At 33.6% G+C, this 21,003-nt stretch overlaps 1 pseudogene; it reads right to left on the bottom strand.

Annotated features, from left to right (window-relative positions):
- Positions 1-18,380: 18,380 nt before the first annotated feature.
- LOC112923729 (U6 spliceosomal RNA) lies at positions 18,381-18,474 on the bottom strand (annotated as a pseudogene).
- Positions 18,475-21,003: the final 2,529 nt, after the last annotated feature.

Raw genomic sequence — 21,003 nt, forward strand, 5'->3', positions numbered from 1 at the left:
GCAAATTAACATATCAACTAATTACACCAGGGCTTTGGGCTACAGCTCATGTTGCAAATTTATACAGATTTTCATGATCTCAAATGGTAAGATAGGGACAGACACGATTAGGGGCACCAAGGTCATCTCCTATTTGATGCTTGGAAACATGAGAAATTATGATTTACTTCTGTCAATTGATTTCTCCAGAGTAACTCACGTATGCAAATTTTCCTTTATTAACCATTCGTTCTATAGTTTGAAAAAGGTCATTTAAAATTTCTTTTTTATTTTTTTTTACATTCTCTAAATTAATCTAACACAGTGCTATATTTGCTTAATGGTCTATCATCTTCTCTCTTTTAAAATGTTAAATAAATGAAAAACACGAAGTGAATTCTTCTCCCTAAAGTAATTCATATACATGCAGTTTTTACCTATGTTGTTAGCACCCCTCAATATTTCTATGATTTAGAACTTATAATATTATTGTTCAGTTGAGAATTACTTATTTTCCTAATACCCTCTTTATTTCTAGAGAATGTTATAAAATATAAATATGTAAAAATAAAAATAAAATATAAAAATAACAATAAATAGGTATATATATTATATAAATAAATAATTACTGAGAGGGCTTAAATATCAAGTTATAATTCCAAAATCAATTTTTTTCTTTAATTAGCTTTGAAATTTCTGGATTTCTGTTGAGAGAAATCATGGCATCTTATGCTTTTTTTTGTCTGTACTCACTTCAAATAAATTTCTTAAACTTGTATTTCAGACTGTATGTTAGACTATGAGTTCTGTGGAATCAGAAACTATATTTTATTCTTCATATCTTCCCCAGAATTTTGGTCAGTGTCTGCACATGGCTTAATATTGGAAAGCATAAGAAGTATACCTAAGCCTAATCATGGAGTTGTTTCTACTATACTTACTTACTTACTTACTTAATTAATTAATTAAAAAAGTACTCTTAAGCTAGACTGGATTTGAAATGCATCAGAAAAGATGCCCTGAAGTAGGCCACACTAGAATTACTCTTAATTAATGAGTTAATTCAAAGAAAGAGAATGTGGGAGGAGATTTTAGGCACTTAGGACAAATTATTTGAAAATATTGATGTAAAGGAAGTATTCTGTGAAAATGTGAATAGATGAGGCTTGAAATATTTGTTGAAGAAAGTTTACAGACAGCTTGTATGCCATGCTCATAGAATTTGATTTTTATCCTGAAAGCAATGTACAATCACTATTTGATTTTAAGCAGATTGGTGATAATCAATATTCATTCCTCCTTCCCTCCTTCCTTCCTTCCTTCCTTCCTTCCTTCCTTCCTTCCTTCCTTCCTCTCTCTTTTTTTTTAATGATCAATGTCAAGCTAGGGTGTATATATTAGAGCTGTATAAGATTGAAGGAGATAAATAAGGAAGATAAATAAGGAAGATAAATAAGGAAAGATAAATAAGGAGATAAATAAGGAAATAAATAAAGAAGATAAATAAGGAAAGATAAATAAGGAGATAAATAAGGAGATAAGGAAGATAAATAAGGGGTTAAAGGAAGCCTTTACAGATGACCAACTTCTGCAATTCATGAGATAATGATTAGAACCTAAAATAAGATATAGATCATGGTATTACAGAAAAATTGGCATATTTACGATTGTTGTTAAGGAGTTAAAATTGAAAGATTTTGGTGAAAAGATACGGAGAGTAAGGGAAAGGGTAAAATCTAAAATGATACTTGAGCATTTTTTTTCCCAGTGTGGATGCTAGCACTTCATTTTGATATCAGGAATATTAAAGCTAGATAGCTGGAGAGTGTGAGTTTGGTTTTGTGCATTTTTAATTTTAGTTGCTTATGGAACATCCAGATATAGAGGCCCAATAAATAGATATTTAATTGAAACTTGGATTGGAGTACCTGGAGTATATTAAAGGATTATTATTTCATTGGTAAATATTTGATTTATGAATTTTAAAGTGTTTAAGTAATTTATTTGGGAATTAACCTCAGGAAGCACTGATAGAGAAGTGAGAAGAAAAGGAAGTAAATTAATAGAGTGTGCTATTAGCAAGTTCCCCGTGTGCCACAACTGAGATTTTGTAGCACTGGAATCCTATTGTGTAGAATATGCCTCAGAGTGGTTCCACCTGAAAGGGGAGGCTGCTGGATTATTTATCTAATAACTCTGGTCTGTGTCTGACAGAAGCTGTTTCCTGGGGAGCTAGCTTATGTATAGCTTGCCACACTTGTGTCCTATCTTGCATGCAGAATTCTAGCACACTCCTACAAATAAAGTACTCCCTTAGACAGAGCCACAGGTCCCGGTATTAAGCTATCCAAAGGTATTCAGCTGTTGGAGGCATCAACAGCTCATCCTTATGGGGAGGTAGATCTTGTCTGGAAAGATGGTTCTGAAAGCCATCAGCATTAATAATGAAAGCTAATACAATATCATAAGACTGATCAGAGAAGAGGGTCTAGAATGGAAGCCTGAAGAACACTAAAATTTAAGGGAGAACATAGGGAAAGATAAATCTATGAAAGAGAATGTCTACTATCTTTATGTGGTTAATATGTCCAAGAGACTTGCCTTGAATATACTTAAAAAAACAGGATAAGCAAACCAAAAACTAGTGGAGTCATCATTTATTCACTTATTTTTTTTTTTTGGATTGACCTACCGACAAATTCATTTGTTTTGTAGTAGCAGTGTCCACATTTAATTCATCAATTCATCTTTAGTACCTTGTATGTATCTTTAGTCCTTGACATAGAATATATACCAAGCATTTTTTCTTATAAACAAGTTATTTAGGGGTACCAAATTTTTGTAATACATATTTTAAAATAAGATGAGAAAATGTCATTTAGGAAATGTTTGTATTATCAAAACCTAAATATTTTAAAAAGAATATTTTAACTCTGTATCTCCTTGCTTGTGTTCTCCCTCTTTCTCTCCTCCTTACTCTTTATCTCTTAAATAAATAAATAAAATCTTAAAAAAAAAGTACAGAGGATTTCCATATACCTGCTGTCTCCAACGCACATAACCTCTACTACTATGGCCATCCTATACTTCAGTGGTACATTTGCTACAATTAATGTGTCTGGATTGACACACCAGTATTATCCAGATTCTATAGTTTACAATTGAGGTTTAATTTTGGAGTTTTACATTCTATGGGTTTGCACAAATGTATAATGACAAACCACCCTTATAATATTATACAGAATAGTTATATTGCCTAAAAATCTTCCTTGCTTTATTCATCCCTCCATTCCCCCTTCAATTACTTTTCAGAAGACAGAAACTGATGAGCAGAAACTTATAGGGATTTATTCACCTATTCCCCTTCCATAGATTTATTTCATGGTCTTGAGGATTTGTTCCAAACTGAGAGCACAAAAATGAAGACATAAGAAGAAAACATATGTTTAACCTGTAATGAAGTGTTGGTTTCCTCAGTTCACTTTTATGTTTTTGATATAATTTGATTCAAGATATTTCTCCAAGCCAACATATGTAAGTCAAAAAACTGCAGAGAATGTTTCCAAATATTTCTGGAACAATTTATTATGGCTTTTCTGCCAAAATGTTTCTTTTCCTTAGTTGTGTATCCTTTGTCTCATTTCTCTTGCATTCTACTTCAAGTCAAGTTGTATTTATGTGTAAGGTCTTTCTGCTGATTTGCTTAGTAGCAATTGGTGAAAAGGAAATCCCTAATGATGATTTCTGTTATAATTTTTTAAAATGACTCAGAAAAGAAAAATATGTACTGGTACAAGACATGATTCAAATTAATTCTTTCTTTTTCTTTTTCTTTTCTTTTCTTTTCTTTTTTTTTTTTTTTTAAGAGCTTCTCATAATTGTTGTTACATTATCAGCACACTTGCAAATATGTTCCATTCAGGGGGAGAATTGGCTGTGGGATATCAGCAAATGTAGGCAGAAAATTTAGAAGAGGATTGCAGTTTTGAAAGGAATTACATCTTAATTTTTATTGAGGGTGAAATGAAAAGTGACATTGATAGATTGGAGCAAAAATCATTTTTGAATGTTTGTGGCATTTTTAGATGCACTGGACATTCGGTGTCCCCATTTTCTTTGTTCCTATTCTGAGTGTTCTTTATAGTGTACTCTTATGTATTCTAGATACATCTTTTTAAAGGAACAATTAATCTGCACCTGCTGTTTGACAAAACAAACAAACAAACAAAAAAACCCCCAAAACTTAAAAGTTTTTGAGTTTTTTCTTTTACCTAACAGACTTGTTGGGTATTCTCATTTCATTATCTTTTACCTTTCACTAAGAATGAAGATGATCATGTTAAGCAAGCATTATTCCTATTGGCTTCTAATGAGGCAGTTTGATTCTTAATTTCTCTACTGTCCTTCACAATGGTGTACCATTAGGTTGACACTTGACTACAAAAATTTAACAATCCCAAAAAATTCTTCTGAGAGCATATTAGCATTAGCAAAGAAAAATTCTTTTTCTTCTTCTCCTATTCTTCTAACATGCTTGATCTAGATCAATAGTTCTCAAACTTTAATGTCAATCTAAATCACATAAAGAGCTTATGAACACACAGATTGCTGAACCCTGCCCAGAGAGTTACTGATCTAGTAGGTAGGGGGTTCACTTGAAGGTGTTTCTTTTTAAGAAGTTCAGTCTTGTTGAGTGAAGAAACAAAACTTTGAGAGCCACTGACCTTGAAAAATAATGCAACTGTAGTGAATTAGAGCTTTGTGGCTGTCAATAGTTTTTTCTGTGGTTATCTCCAATAAATATTGTCACTTTATATTTTAAAAATGTGTGCCCGTGTACTATAAAATATTAACTTGTCTATTTATAAATCACTCTCCCAGTGTCCCAATTTACATAGACAATAGTGTCAAGGTTGCTTTTCTGAAGTTACGCAATATATTGGTGAATGTCAGATTTCAGATCAAGTTATTTATTTATTTATTTATTTTTAAGATTTGATTTATTTATTCATGAGACACACACACACACACACACACACACACAGAGGCAGAGACATAGGCAGAGAGAGAAGCAGGCTCCATGCAAGGAGCCTGATGTGGGACTCAATCCCTAGACTCCAGGACCACACCCTGGGCCGAAGGCAGGCACTAAACCACTGAGCCATCCAGGGGATCTCCCTGGTCAAGTAATTAAAAAAAAAAGTCTTTCCTCAGTTGGGCATGTCTGAGACAAAATGAGAATGGTGGAGTCTATTTGTTTTGAGTGAACAAGAAGACTGAAGACTGCCTGAAACTCGAAAAATCTGTTATCTGTGTTTCATTATGATGTAAGGGGACTTGCTTAACACTGTAGGTATTGTTACTATACTTGGATATAACTTAGAGAATATTTATTTGGATTGAATGATACTTGTATTTTCATTTTATCTGCCAGATTTATCTTCTTTGTGACCTATCATGTCATTGGTTAAAAGGATGTAGATAACAAATTTACCACCATAACTAGCAAAAAGGAAAGATCTCCTCTTTAAAATCTCCTCCACATTTAATCAGAAATATCCTGAGTCATGAGTTAATAAAACCCTTCACTCTTTATATTCAGCCAACAACATTTCCGAGTGTCCAAAATCTAAATGCATGTAGTACATGACATATACACAGTGCAGCTGCAAATAAGAATAATTCCTGAAGAAAAAATAGGTATCTAAAATATGAGTTTTAACTTGTTTCTTTGATATCTTCTGAGTCAGCTTTTATGTGGTGTCAATGCAATCTCAAGCTACATATTAAAATATGGTTATAGTTACAAAATAGCATTTAAAACTATCACAATGTGGCTGTGGGACAGATTTTCCCACATCAGGGACAGATTTTCAGAATTCCTGTTTTCTCTATACTTACACTGGGTGATCTCATACTATTCTATCATTTTGGATACCGTGTATAGGTTAAATCCATATGTATGGCTTGGATTAGATCGTGGTCCTAAAATCCAGATTCTCAGAACTGTGTACTCAGCATTTCCAATTGATAATTTAAAAGGAATCTCAATATAACATGCCATAATCTGCTCTTTCTGAATACTTTCCCAGACACTTAATGGTAGCTACTTTATTTAAACCATTCAAATTACAAACAATGACTGCCACCTTTGTCTGTGTATTTTTCTTCTACCCTACATCATCTCCACAAATATCAGTTCTGCTTCAAACATGTAACCAGAATCTATGTCACTCATCCATTGTTACCACCTGAGTCCAAGCCTCATCATCTCTCACCTAGATTATTATAATAACCTCTCCACTTATCTGTATTTTTATATCATGTCCTCCATATTATAACTTCCCAAGAGCTGTAGAGTGAATGTTTGAAAACATATGGCAGATCATGTACTTCTCTTCTCAAAACCCTACAGTTGATTTCCATCTTTCTCAGAGTAAAAGTTAATATTTTTATAAAGGCTTACACATAATTGAGGCCACCACTAAATATGTGAGCTCAGCTCCAGATACTATGATAGTCTAGAAGTTCTGATATAAAAATCATATAAAGACATTACAGAAAAAGGTAACTGTGGAACACTATACAACAGCACACAGATGCAAATATTTTAAACCAAATTTTAGGAAATAAAATCCAATAATATATGAAAGGATATTAACTGATGACCAAGTAGAATTTATCCCTCAAATGCAAAGTCATTTTAATAGTTAAAATAACCAATCAATATAACTTAACCGGTCAATAAAAGAGAAGAACATATTATCACCTCAATAGGTGCAGAATAATATTTGACCAAATATAACATCCATTCCTGACAAAAACACTCAGCAAACCAGAAATAGAAGGAAACCTCCTATACTGGTAAAAGGCAGTAATGAAAAACCTATAGCTAAAAAATACTTAATGGTAAAAGACTGAGTGCTTTCCCCCTAAAATTAAGAAAGATATTTCTGATCTTACCACTTCTATTCAACATTGTACAGTCATTCAAGTAAAAGGATGAAAAAACACCTAGATTGGAAAGAAAGAAATAAAAACTGTCTTTATCTGGAGATGACATGATTGTGTATAGAAAAAAGTGAATGGAATATACAAAGAGGCTATAACTGATAATTGAGTTTGCAAGGTTGCAGGATATGTAATCAATATACAAAATTAACTGTATCTATCTACGAGTAATGAACAATTAGAAACTGAAATAATAAAATAATGTCATTTACCATAGCATCAAAAATAAATACTTAGTGATAAATCTGAAAAGATGTGGAATCCATGTGCACTGAAAACTTTAAGTTAATCTTGAGAAAAACTAGTGAAGACCTATATAAAAAGAGAGGCATATCCCGTTCATGGGTTAGATGATCTTTAGATTTAATACAATCTCAGTAAAAATTCCAGAAGTCGTTATTTGGAGGGTAACAATTCGTAAGTTGATTTTAAAATCATATCAGAATGCAAAGCATGTGGAATGCCAAAAGGCCTTCGAAAACAGACCTTAAAGCTGGAATAAGATTCTTCGATTTCAGGACTCATTATAAAGGTACATTAATCAAGACAGTATGAGATTGGCATGAAGGCAAGCTGATAGATCAGTAGATCAGGGAAGAGAATCCAGAAATATACATATACGGACAATTGATTACTGACAAATATAAAAGCAATTCTGTGGAGGTGATAGTTTTTTCAAGTGATTCAGACAACTCGCATATCTATATGTGAAACAAAGAAGCACACTTCCTGCCTCACACTATAAGCAAAAATTGACCAGAATTACATTATACACTTTAATGTAGAACCTAAAACTAAAAGGTTCCAGAAGAAAATCTTTGTGATCTTTATTTAGTCTAAGATTTCTTAGATACCATATAACAATATATAGCAGTAAAAATTGATACGTTGAACTTCATCAAAACTGAAAATGTCTCCTCTTTGAAAGACACTGTTAGGAGAGTGAAAACACAAGTCGTGGACTCAGAGAAAACATTTGCAAATTATGCATCTGACAAAGGCCTATGTCCAGGTTATATAAGGAGTTCCCAAACTCAATAAGATAGCAGCAACCCAATAAAGATATGGGCTAAAGGTTTGAACACACACTTCAAAAAAAGAAGATCTGTAGAAAGTAAACAATCACAGGAAAAGATGTTTAATCTCATTCATCAATAGAGAAAGGCAAATTAAAATCACAACGAGATACCACCCTAGAATTAAAAAGCTATCTCAAACTTCGGAAAAGATAAGGAGGAACAGTAATTCTCATCCACTGCTGGTGGGAATGCAAAAAGGTACAAACAACCTTAATAGAGCTTGGCACTTTGTAAAAGTTAAACATGCATGTGTCATATGATTGAGTCGTGTCATTCCTAGATGTTTACTCAGGATATGTGAAGGCAGGTATCTATTCAAAGACATAAGTAAAAATGTTTATAGAACTTTACTGGCAATAGCCAAAAATCTGGAAATTACCCAAAAGCTTATCCACAAATCAATGCTGGAATAAGTTGTCATATTTCTGTGCAATGGAATACACTCAACAATAAAAACATATAAACCACTGATACATGTAAATATATAGGTACGTCTCAATATAATTATGCAGAACAAAGCCAGATAAAAGAGTACATGCTATATTATTGCATTTATGTAAAATTCTATAAAATGCAAAATAATCTGTAGTGGCATAAAGTAGGTCAGCGGTTGGCTAGCAGTGGAGAGGGGATCAGGAATGGCAGTGAGGGCATACAAAAGCACGCAGGGAACTTTTGGGGGTGGTGGATACATTGATTTCTTTGATTATTTTGATGAATTCACTGTATATTTGACATCTGTATTTACAAATTGTAAACTTTAAATACGTACAGTTGCTCTATGTCAATTGTATCTACTACACGTTGTTAAAAAACAGTGTTTGAATTTATTTTTTGCTCTGATGGTCAAACGTAAAAAATGAAAAATTACTTACGATTATTTATATACATGGTTTCTTTCCAGTTCCAATCTCAACTTTAATGTTTTTAACATTTTGGTTTTAAGAAGCACGTTTTCCTCATGATTATAAGTAGGTCATAAGCAAAAAGATTTTCTAGAATTTTCCTTTAAATGTGTTTTTTTTCCTCTACAATGAAATATAATTTTAACAAAACCAATGTGTTTGCTCCAGTAAATGAAGCATTATGACTATCTACAAAGCATAGCCATGTCCAAAACCACCAGTGTAAGAGGCAGGACACAAACTTCTAGTTCACCATCACTGGTGACTAGTCACTCCAATAACCGTGTAACCTGAGGAGGGCCATTTAACAGTGTCCCTCGAGATTTAATAGGGGTAGCAGGGCTATATATTACTGTGAGGACAAATGTGATAACAACAGATGAGCCTTCGGCCATCCCTTTACTTAAAGGTAAATTTACTAAGGAGCTTATTGGATGCTAGCTATTTTCTGCTGCAAGTCTGTCTAAAGTTCTAGTGGCTGCAAGTTCGGCTAATTTAACCCAAGAAACTAAACCTAGGCATCGACAGCTGCTGTCTTTGAGATAGAATGCATACACTCATATTTGAATGGACTTAGTTTGCCCCGTATCACCTTTAGGTGAAACTACTATGGCATAGATAACTAACCTAAGAGATTCTTTATACAATAATGAGGGAGAAATGGAAAAAGAAAATAAAATCACTCAAAAAAAGTAAACTCAATATTGACTTCAAAGTCATTTTGATTCCTTTTATGATTGCTTAAAAAAAAAACAAACTATCCTATAACATGGACACTGTGCCTCGAACTAGTCCAGCCCTGCTACTGGAGTTCTAAGCTGATGTGACAGATGTAGAACACTGCGGTTTTCTCTAACTCTTCTTTCTCCTCAGGCTCGACATCTGGTAGAGAGGGTCAGGTTCCAATTTGCCCTGCATGTGTATTTAACCCTTTTGCTACTCCTCCATGAATTGTTTTGTTATTATTATCAAGGTATAATTGACATATAATATTATGTTAGTTTCAAGTTTACGATATAATGATTTGATATTTGCATGTATTGCAAAATAATAATCACAATAAGTCTAATTAACGTTGTTACCATGCGTAATGGCAAATTTTTTTTCTTGTGATGAGAACTTTCAGGTTTGCAACTTACAAACATGCAATATAGTATTATTAACTACAGTCATCCCTGTGACATCTTTATTTTATAACTGGAAATCTGTATCTTTTGACCTTTTTCATCCATTTCTCCCACCTGCTATCTTCCACCTCTGGCAACAACCAATCTGTATCCACAAGTGTTTCTTTTCTTATTTGTTTTTTGTTTATGTTTCTGCTTTCTTCAGATTCCACATATAAATGAGGTCATGCAGCATTCGTCTTTCTCTAACTTATTTCACTTAGCATAATGCTCTCAAGATCCATCCATGTTGTTGCAAATGGCTAACATTTCATTGTGTATTTATATCGTGTTTTCTTTATCCATTCATTCATCGATGGACACTTAGGTTGCTACCATGTCTTGGCAATTGTAAATAATGCTGCAATGAACATATAAGTGCAGATATCTTTGTAAATTAGTATTTTCTTTCTTCTCTCTTTTTTTAAAAGGATTTTATATATTTGAGAAGGAAAGATGGGCACAAGTGGTTGAGGGAGGGTAGAGGGAGAAGCAGATTCCCCACTGAGCAGGAAGCCTGACAACATGGGGCTGGATCCTAGGACCCTGAGATCATGACCTGAGCCAAAAGCAGATGCTGAACCAACTGAGCCACCCTGGTGGCCCTAAGTTAGAATTTTCATTTCCTTTGGATAAATCCCCAAAAGTGGAATTGTCGGGTTGGATGGTAGTTCTACTTTTACTTTTTTGAGAAACTTCCATACAATTTTCTATAGTAGCTATGCCAATTTACATTCTCAGCAACAGTGCACGAAGTTTCCCTGGTCTCCACATCCTTGCCAACATTTCTTTCTTGTCTGACAAGCTTCTTAATGAATGTATATTTTTAGTCTGAATTTCTCTTGTATGGTATTTTTCTTTTTAAGTTTTTACCTGTAGTTCCTATTCAATACTTATCACTCCACAAATTGGTCAGAAATAGGCCATTTCTAAAATATTTAGATCGAATTATATTCTATTAGTTGACATCTTCAAGCCCCAGAGTATTAGATCAATTCTGCTTACTGGAGCTGCTAATTTTGAAAATGTCTTCTTATGATTACAGTTATTTCATGTAGTGCTGAATATGCATTGGAATAGTTACTGTGTTTGATGATAATGGAAGGACTCTAACATTTGTATAGTGAGGCTGTTTAGGCCAATCAGCTCAAATTCTTCCATTTTGACCTACATTTGAATCCTGCTTTCAATTCTGGTCTATTTAGGGCAGTAGTAAAACCCAATCAGCTTAGTATAAGGTGCTTTATGTTTATAGTTTTCAGTGATGAAGAAGTGTTGATTAGCTTTATGGTGTGTATGTGTGTGTATGTGTGCATGCAATAATGTGCTACCTTATTGCAGGATTTATAGGATCAGTCTGTGGGTTTGGCAAAGATTGTGGGATAGAAGTACAAAAGTGTTTTTATTTTCAAAAAAGATTTTATCTTATTTAATGGGTTTTGAAATTTTTAAAAATTCTGAAGTTCGTTCGAACAGTGGCTAATCCTTATGAGTGTCAAAGATGTGGAAATTGAAGCAAGTCCCATCAGTGCCTTCATTCTGAGAATAATTTTCCATGCTGGTTGCTATTCTGTGCCCTGCATGAGTGACTCAGTGTGCACCTAAGGACCATTTTAATGTGTGGCATCTGGATGGACACCTGGAAGCTGTGAAGCTTTGAACTAAGGAGCCATTAATGCTAAAAAAAAATTAACATTAATGTTGATTATCCTCTTTAACTTGTTTCACCCACAACTGCTCAATCATTCTGCAACCAGATTACTGCCAGGTCCATATGCTTCTGTGTCACTTAGGCTTGACTAATTAAAATATTCTGTTGTAGGTGCTGCATAAATTTTAAAAGTCTGAAATGTCCCTTTAACCAATTGAAGAGACTTTTAACGTTTTATGAGAATTAATGTATAAATTTCTTTTAACCTGCCAACTACCAAATATATGACATAAAATTTTATGTTCTGCTTGGTTTTGATTCACAACAAAAACAAATCTATGCATATCAGCTGTGTTCTAAACTTTGCCAAATTGAAATACTCTTTATAATCTTGATAGAGTTTCTTTAATGTTTTCCTTTAAATTTACGGTTACTAATGAATATAAAAATATTTTTAGCCAAAGAATCTATGAGAAAAGAAGCAATCTTCATTGGGAAGGAAAGGAATGCAAACTAAAACATCAATCAAATACCATTCCCTTCTTTCAAATTGTCACTGATATGAAAAGATAATAATCAGTGTTGGCATTCTCAAACACCGCTAATGTGAGTGCAAATTGGCAAAATATTTAAAACACAATTTGGCAGTAAATGCCTTTATATTTTCATTTTGTTGTTTCAGTTTCATTCAAAAAGTATTAAGAGGAAATAATCAGATATGTACAAATATTCATTAAAAATATTTATCATAGTGTTATTTTTTATCACAGTGTTATTTAAAACAGCAGAACTTAAACATTTAAATGAGTAATGATACAAAAATTGTTCAATAAATTCGTTCTTCCATGTGGTAGACAAATACCTTGTTTATAATGTTTTTGAAGTCTCATGCCAAAGGAAATTTTCTTTTTTTAAATTTATTTTGTTTTTAATTTTTTAATTTATAATTTAAATATAGTAAACATATAGTATGGGTTTTAGGTGTACAGCATGATGATTTCACAATTGTATACATTGCAAAATGCTTACCACAATGAGTGTAGTTACCATCTGTCACCATACAAAGTTATTACAATATTAACTGTATTCCTTAGAGCTGTACTTTTCATCCCTATGATTTATTTATTTTATAGCTGAAAGTTTGTGTCTCTTTATCCCCGTCACCTATTTCACCTGTTCCCCCACCCTCATAACTACCAGTTTGTTCTCTGTATTTATGAGTTTCTGTCCTTTTTTGTTTATGTACTTGTGTGTTTTGTTTTTTAAAATTGCACATATAAGTGACATCACATGGCATTTGCCTTTCTCTGACTTATTTTACTCAGCATCATATCTACTAAGTCCAACTATGTTATCAAAAATGGCAAGATTTCAATCTTTTTTATGGGTCAGTATTATTACATTGTGTGTGTATATATATATATATATATCACATCTTTATTCATTCATTTATTGATGGGTAGTTAGGTTACTTCCGTATTTTAGCTATTGTAATTAATGTGGTAACGAACACAAGGATGCATATATCTCTTCAAATTAATATTTTATGGCAAAGGAAATTTTCTTGATATGATAATATAATGTTAAGGGAGAAAAATCTTCCAGGAAAATCAAGCCATCACATATGTATTTCCAGAAATACTGAAGGACAGTGCATTAACATTCCTTATCTCCAGTACTATTTCTACTTGTTCATTAATTTATTTAATCCATTATACATTTCAATAAGGATCATTTCTTTATAATCAGGAAAGGGTTATCGGAAATAAACAAGCATAACAAACAATTGTCATTTAAAAATAGCTTTAAAATTTATCTCTTAGTGAATGAATATAATACATTTATATGGCCCTATTTAATTTTTAAAAATATTTTTAAAATTCTTTCTCCAACAAAATTCTCGACTTCTTGAAGTTGAACCTATGCCATTTATTTCATTTTTATCTTGTGTAGCATCTTTCAGAATGCATACCAATCAACTCTGTGAAGTTTTGGTAAAATACATATGCCCAGCCCTATTTCTAAAGATTCTCATTTAATGTGCCTATTGTGCCACGAGGGATTCTGAGGTACATAAAATCTCAGAGTTAGGAGCTCACTTTTTAAATTTAATTAATAATGTTAGTGAAAGATATAATGCTAGTACTTGCTACCTCATTAAGGGAAAATATGTATTAGAACTTAGTTTGAGTTGGTTCAAATAGGTTCATTGGATGTTGATTCACATTGTAGCAATATGTTGGTATAGAGATTAATTTAAAAATAATTGTCTCAGTTCCTTTTGGTGGCTAGCAGGGTATAAATAGATACACAATAAAATTAATATTTCTCCATCTTTAGATTCCAAGTCAGGAATCTCTATGTAGATACTAGTTGGGAAATAAAAGAACTGATAAATTAAATCAAGTCAGGTCACATGTAATCTGTTTCTTTAAGAAATATGCATTATTTTCATTTTCTGTTGTGGAGTGAGGCCACATATTTCTGAATTTTTTTTTTTTTTTTTTTTTTTACTTTTCATCTACTTCCAGCATCACTAAAGAAAATAATTTTCAATCTATTCTCTGATACTTCATAAAATAGAGCAGCAACAAGGATCACAACACAGTAACAACAATAACAACACAATAACACAAACACTGAGTAATTCAGTTATGTAATTGTTTGAAACCATACTCCCCAAACACACACACACACACGCCAGTAGTAAAATATTTTTCACTTTTGGTTATTATTTTAACTGATTTATATAACAATTGTCCGCTTATAGTTTCTGAACAGTCAGGCTCTGCTTCAGAGTCAAGCTTAAAAGACAGTGCCCTGTTGACACAGTTATAAGTGGCTTAAGGAGATTAAAGAAGTGATCCCCCTAGCCCTAATTTGATCCCATGGGAACATATTCTTGTTAATTTTGGTGCTCTTCACCTTTAGCTATGGAAATGAGCAAACTATTTTTAGTTAATGTAAGGACATAAAACCCGAATGCTTGTAAAGGGTGATTAAAATTTAAAATGTTACTGCTAGTTCTGCCTTAAATTCATTGCACTGTAACTATTAATTTATTAGTTTTTAGGCATGAGTGCTGTTAAAATAACTAAACAAGGAGGCCGTTATACCATGGTAGCTCTGAGGCGGCATTGGCAGTCTACCTAAGCAAAACAAAACCTAAGCTGGAATCAATGTGCTTTGATCTGAGAAAATGAAATTTAAGAGCAACCAATGAGAGACAAGTAGACTTTCCCACAGAAAACAGCTGTTCAAGTCATAGCCAATCAGTTTCCTCACGTTGCTTCTGCATCTTTTCTATAAAAACCTCTCCTGCAGCTCCTGTTCTGTCTGGGAGTGCTCCTGACCACTTGTGGTTTGGCACCGACTAGTTATAATCTGTGTACACTCAAATAAATGCTTGAAATTTTAATATGCCTCAGTTTATCTTTTAACAGAGCTTAACATAGCCAGAAGTTGCTCAGCAAGACTTTTGATGCTGAATTGATACTTACAAACTCATTGATAAACAAAGAAAAATATTTTGAGAAATGTTTTTTTTAAATAATTCCAGAGATACTTCTTTCATAAATTTCTTCAATGTTTAAAATACTATGGTTTTCAAATTCTTCCTTGAGTCTACTTAAAAAGCCTGCTGACTTGATCTAAAGCCTGCTAACCTCAACTTCTTTTTTTCCTGTGTGGTAGGAACCTATCTAGTTATCACTTTTATCAGGATATTTTAGAATATAAATATCAAAGAAAATATGGAGAATGGAGAGTTGTTCTCAATAAACTGAAGGGGAATAGACTTAGCAGGTAAATAGTCTTTAGAAACAGACTGAATTCACACCGACACATCATGGTAGTTAATTTAGAATCTCTGGGTGAGAAGAAAAACAATTTGAGGTCTGATCACATTTACTGTGTGGTAGGAAGCACAAAGTGAAGTTCGAAGGCGCATGGTGGACACTGGGAAAGCTTATTTAGTTCACCCTCTTCCAGTGAAATTTAGAGCAAAGACCATGGTTCCTTCAGCAGAGAAAACTATTTCCGTGTTAGTTCATAATTTTTAAATAAAAATAATGACTTTTTGTAATAATTATTTTTTTTTGATATCCAAAATTGAGAAAAATGCTCCAATATCTTTTTTTTTTTTTTTTTTTTTTTACGAGAGAGTGTGAGCAGAGGTTGGGAGGGTGCAAAGGAGGAAGGGAAAAGAGAATTTTTAAGCAGGCTTCACACCAAGCACTCAGAACCCACCTCGGGGCTCAGTCTCATGACCCTGAGATCATGACCTGAGCCAAAATCAAGAGCCGGCCACTTAACTAAGCACCCGGAGGCCCTTAAATGCTCCAGTATCTTGAAGACACATCTGTTGACTTTGTGTAGGTGATTTTTACCTTGAAGCAAATATCTGCTTCTAACTATCATGTATGTGAGAGGTATGCAGGTGGTCCTCACTTTTCACAGTAGTGCAGAACCATATAAAATGATCGTACAAGCTGAAAGTGGGAAAGTGATTCTGAAACAATGGAGAAAGTGATTGTTTCATGACTTTTATTTCTTTTTGCAAAAATATTTCTAAATTCTCTTATTTGGTTATAAATCTATAGAGAAATGAACAAAATATTAAAACTATTATTCAGTGCATTGTTGCTAAAAAATTAGAAACAGAAAATTGTTGTTTTGGGTATTTTTTTGTAAAAATCTTATCAAGAACAGTTTGAACAGTGCTTGCCTTCTTTTTATTGTATGACTTATGATATAGAGTATTTTTTAATGGCTTAGTAATTATTATACTCTTTTCTAAGTTTAGGTCAGCTTTCAGGACAATATTATTTGTGTTGTCAATGTTGTGAAATATCTTCGAGGATTTCTTTAGTGTGAAGTGTTTATGCCCACATCACTTCCTCTGGGGCATCTTTATCTTCCTCACCAGCACCCTCCTCATTGATGCCAGTAGGCTCACCTTCACTGTGTTCCTCTGGATGTAAGTAAATGCATAGTCTGTTAGCAGCATTGTCGACATTTCTGTGGTCAGCTCTTCCATCTAAAATGTCATTTATGTACTATTCAAACCTGGCAAAGTTATTTCCACAGTGAAGTAAAAGTTTCTACCATATCGCATGCATTTTGCTCCCTGCCATGATGCCTGAGTATTCTCAGTTGCATGCTTTATGTCTTCTATCTTCCCAAACTCAGCTAAAGAAATGACATGATCTCCAGTTATAGCTTCAGGAGTCTGTCCAAAAGTCCATTTAAGATAAAAAGCTTTAAAAGTTGAAATACCTCCTCAGTCCAGAAGCTAGATTAATCAAGTTGTGTTTGGGGACACTTGGGTTGCTCAGTCGGTTAAGTGCCTGCCTTTGGCTGAGGTCATTATCCCAGCACCCTGGGATCCAGCTCCACATTGGCCTCCCTCCTCAGTAGGGAGTCTGCTTCTCCCTCTCCCTCTGCCTCTCATCCCCGCATCCCTGCTGTGTTACTCTCTCTCTCACTCTGCTCTCTCTCAAATAAACTAAATCTTTTTAAAAAAAAAATCAAGTCATATTTTGTTGCTAGAAAGGCGATTTTCACATTTTCATGCAAGTACCCTAGAAAATTAGAGTGATCCAAAGTATTGCCCACCAGTATTAGTGCTTTAAATGTTCTAGATTATTTTGCCTTTTGCATCTCTCTACCACTGGTAGTTAAGGAGGCAGCACAACTGCTTGTTTTGTTGTCTATGCATGAGTAGCAGATATACAGTGACCAATCACAAAAGGACTTTGAAAGAAATGACATGATTTGTCACTGATCATGATTTGCATCTGTTATTGGTGGTGATTTGCGGCGGGAAGAGATAAGAACTGACTGTTCTTCATGCAGTCATTCACAGCTCATATATGCTGGTAGCTGAAATGTGAACAGTGTTTTTGGGGAACTGCTGTTATTTAGTTAAACCAGATTAACTAAAATACTGTTAAAAATGAGAGCTTAACAAATCTATCTGAGGAATCTGTACGTAATTTTTCTCTTCGTAAAAATGTGCTTAGCTGCTCATTTTTTTCCCAGCAAATGATGGCAGCGAGCTTTAAAATGTAAGAAATAATTTTGGTGAACTTTTATTTTTTTTTATTTTTATTTTTTGGTGAACTTTTAAAGTAGAAATTATTTTAACTTCCTTACACTAGTAAGAAGGATGGTAGGTGGACTCTGCCTTCCATCCTTATATGCAGCTCAGGAAGGCACCATGAACGGAAGATTTATTTCCATCTCCCCTTGCATATGGCCAGCCAAGCAGCCACTGAAGATCGCATCTGTAGTGCTCTTGTATGTGTAACAGACGACCGCACATTGGACTAAACACAGCCCTTCACTAGAGTGGAGTCCCGAAGAGAAGATATGTCCATAATCAACATGTATCTCATCCTTGAGAAATCATGGATTTTGGGGGAACAGCTGATAGGCCCAGGAAAAGCCCTTTGTCTGGCAAATCAACCAAAAGGCAAGTTTTCCTCAGGTACTTTTAACTTAAAACATTTTTAAAGACAGGTTTGCTGAGATGTAATTTGCATAAAATAAAATTTCCCCATTGTAAGTGTACAGTTCAATGAGTTTTAAAAACAAGGAACACTTGATAAATTTGCATGTCATTCTTGTGCAAAGCCATGCTAATCTTCACTGAGTTGTTCCAATTTTCATTCCAATAAATACTGCCAAATCAAGCACTCTCAGAATTTTAATTTTTGGCAGAATATTGCCACCTAATATTTTTCTGAACATAGGGGAAGGAAATGTTATAATTTATTTTTATGATGGACATTGCATGCATATTTAATCTTTATTTTGGAAGAATTTAAGATAATATATAGATAGATAAATAACCAGATTCAACTAAAGTGTACTGAATTTTCATATTAGTTTTAGTATGTAGTTGTAATACAAATTTTATAAGTGAAAGAAGACATTTCCTAAGGTTTAAGAAACTCGACTGGTACATTTTGGAGCTGGGATGTGATCTCACATCTTCTGACTCACATCGTATTGAGATAGGAGTTTCTCTGTGTAGTGATGGTCCGTCAACTATGGTAATAATAGGTATTATTTATTGTGGTCTCACATAAGCCATTCTAAGTTCTCTGCATGTGGCATTTCATGTAGTCCTTATGAGAGCTCTATAAGGTAAATGCTATTATTTTCAGTAGTGCATAGATGAAGAAATTGAGGTACAGTGATTTTAGGCATACTATCTGTCCACAGTCATAAAAATAATAGGGGACACAGGTGGGGTCCTAGTTCCAGAGTCCATTATACTCACTTCGCATTGTCTCTCCTAACATTCACTGACCATCAAGGGAAAAGACAAAGACTGGGGTCCCTTGTTAGAATTTTCCTTCTGAAGTAGAAGGTGCAAAAGAATGAATTAAAAGGAAAAAATTCCCTTACTTTCTGGACAGGTTTTTTCCAAGTATCTTACAAAGCACATTCTAATAGTGAATCTTTTCCATGTCAAGATATCTATTTCTAAACTTTCATATTTTCAGATTTGAGGTCTTGATTTATGAACTTTAAAAAAATTGAAATAATTTTCTAGTCTGCGAAAGGAGAATGGGAATTAGAGACAGAAGCAATGTGCCCAACATTGAGCTTCAAGATCGTTTTCCCTGTCGCTCTCTCTGCTTGAGATTGCTCTGTTCCCGGATATGACATGGCTCATACCCTATCATCATTCCACAGCTTTCCAAGAGTCATCTTCTTATACCTTCCTCTTTACAGGAGTAATCCTCCATATTCTGCCTTGATTCTATTTTATTTTTCTCTCTTGTACTACCTAACCTAAGTTCAGACTGATACTTCCAACTCAAATTCCAGACTTCAGGGCTCTTGCTTAACCTCTTTTTAAAAATTGTGTCCGCATCTTTATCACTGAAAACAGTGGTTTTTAAGGGCAGGGAGAAGAATAGAAAATCTCATAATCGCTCATTTTTCTCCTATCTGTGGCTGCCCATGCAATAGTGTTAGAATAACAATCACTGATAACTGAATTATTAGCATTGTCTTGCTTTTGCTCTCTGGGTTATTTCCCATTTTTAAATAATTGTTCCATACCTACATTGTCTGAGAATATAGCCATTTCATACCATATTCTCTGGCCCAGTCCCTCACTTAAGTCTTCATGTGCAGGTCATTGTGTGTTTATGTGCTACCAGTCCTTATATCAGTGTCTCTCTAGCCAGTTTGCTTATTGTGAAGGTTATTCTCCAGTAGATCCTCAGGAAGGGCTCAAGGGAACAATATTAGTGGAATTTTTGCACACTGGTAAGAATTCACCTATGCCCTTTGAACTTGAAAATCTCTTTTGTTAGATAAAAATAATTCTTGGCTTTTCTTTTGCTTGAATATCTTAAATATGTTACTGCATTTTCTTTCCCTTATAAGTCATGTACTCTCTTACCTTTAGCAGGTACCTAAAGGATTTTTTCCTCCCTCCCTTTCTTTCTTTTCAAAGTCACTTAATTTTACTGGAATGTCTTTGTTGTTATGGCTCATTTTCTCAGTGATGCTATGTACAGTTTCAATATGCCGTTTTACATCTTTTATTTTAAGAAACTTTTCTGCAACGGCTGGATTTAGTATTTGTTCTGTTTCCTTACTTTTGGTTTCATCTCCTTTCTTCTCCTACTATCCATATGCTCAACTTTTTTTTTTTTTTTTTTTTGCCTGTCTTCAATATTTTTAACTTTTTCTGGATTCCTTCTTTTCTTTCATTACTTGTTGAGTTCTAAAGTTTTTCTCTCTCACTTTTTTATTTTGCTAATGCTATCATCTGCTGCTTTTATTCCCTATTTATGTTATTTCTCATTTTTGGAATTCTTTCTTTTCTTATTTCTAATCATATTCAGAGTTTTGGAACATTGTTTCTGAGCTTTTCTAGTTCTGATTTATGTTGTTTTTCTTTCATGTTTTATAGCATTTTCTTAATGTTTCTTAGCTAGTTTTGAAATAGTAGGTTACAATTTTGTTCTGTTTTGTGGGCATATTTTTCGGCAGGCTTTTATTGTCTGCAGTACATTATTCTGTTTTTTTTCACTCTTTTTTCTTATGATAACTTTCTATGGGATATGACCGTGATACTTATGTTGCTCAAGTTTATATGAAATGAATTTTTCTAAGGCAGGGTTTAGGAAAGTTTATATAACTTTACAGAGCTCCTTCTTATGTGGTTCTTACCTTGTTTAAAA

This window comes from Vulpes vulpes, chromosome 2 (genome assembly GCF_048418805.1).
Source record: "Vulpes vulpes isolate BD-2025 chromosome 2, VulVul3, whole genome shotgun sequence".
Classification (NCBI taxonomy): Eukaryota; Metazoa; Chordata; class Mammalia; order Carnivora; family Canidae; genus Vulpes; species Vulpes vulpes.